Source organism: Cebus imitator, unplaced genomic scaffold (genome assembly GCF_001604975.1).
Source record: "Cebus imitator isolate Cc_AM_T3 unplaced genomic scaffold, Cebus_imitator-1.0 Scaffold82, whole genome shotgun sequence".
Classification (NCBI taxonomy): Eukaryota; Metazoa; Chordata; class Mammalia; order Primates; family Cebidae; genus Cebus; species Cebus imitator.
In genome coordinates, this window is record NW_016107397.1 from 6,973,113 (window position 1) to 6,974,138 (window position 1,026).

Sequence of the window (1,026 nt, forward strand, 5' to 3'; positions counted from 1 at the left end):
TTTTTAATAGAGACAGGGTTTCACCAGGTTGGCCAGGGTAGTCTTGAACTCTTGACCTCAGGTAATCCACCCACCTCGGCCTCCCAAAGTGCTGGGATTACAGGCATGAGCCACCACGCCCAGCCTAATTTTGTATTTTTAGTAGAGACAGGGTTTTGCCATGTTTGTCAGGCTGATCTCGAACTCTTGATCTCAGGTGATCTACCTGCCTCAGTCTCCCAAAGTGCTGAGATTACAGACATGAGCCACCGCGCCCAGCCGAGTTAGTCGTTTTTATTCCTGAATGACAATCTAAAACACTCCCAGTCTCCTTGGCATTTTTCATTACTTTGCAAACCAGTCCTAACCTGCAGAGAGGGAATTTTCACGCATCTATCAGGATCCAAGGACTATGCCAGGGCTCTCCCTGTGGCACTCTTCAAGCGGACGGTGTGGGTATCACTGCGCTATTTTAGAGACAGGGCTGTGAGCCTGCAGGAGGTTGTAAAGCTGACGACTGGTAGAGATAGGTTCTGAACTGAGGACTTCTCGCCAGAGAACCTAGTGGCCTCTCTGACACTTTGGTGATTTGGGGAAACTACTTGTGGTAACACTTCCAGGCAGCTTTATAGAAATTCTGTATTATTTACAGAGAAGGGGAGTTTCATTTATTTAAGGTGTGGCTGTAAACTGAGTTCAGCGCGGGGTTGATGGCTTGGCCGTTGGAGTGGCGGTTCAGTGGTTTCCACTGGAGGGTGATTAAGCATAGGAGCCTTCTCAGGGGATGGTCTGGGAGCCCCTGGCACCCCTACTGGTGTCAGTGTCAAGATCAGAGCATGGAGCCTGTGTAAAGGGAGGCTCCAAGGAGGGATCAGGAAGCTGGGGTCCAGAGGTAGATCACCAGCAGTCCCCTGAGCTCCTTCTTTCTTCCCTTCCTTCCTTCCTTCCTTCCTTCCTTCCTTCCTTCCTTCCTTCCTTCCTTCCTTCCTTCCTCTCCTCCTCCCCTTCCTCCCCCCTCCCTCCCCTCCCTCCCCTCCCTCCCCTTCC

The 1,026-nt window shown here is 51.6% G+C and overlaps 1 protein-coding gene across 3 annotated transcripts in view; it reads left to right on the forward strand.

Annotated features, from left to right (window-relative positions):
- ZNF853 (zinc finger protein 853) overlaps positions 1 to 1,026 on the forward strand; it is a 9,758-nt gene that overhangs the window by 4,803 nt on the left and 3,929 nt on the right. The gene's annotated exons all lie outside the window — the stretch shown is intronic.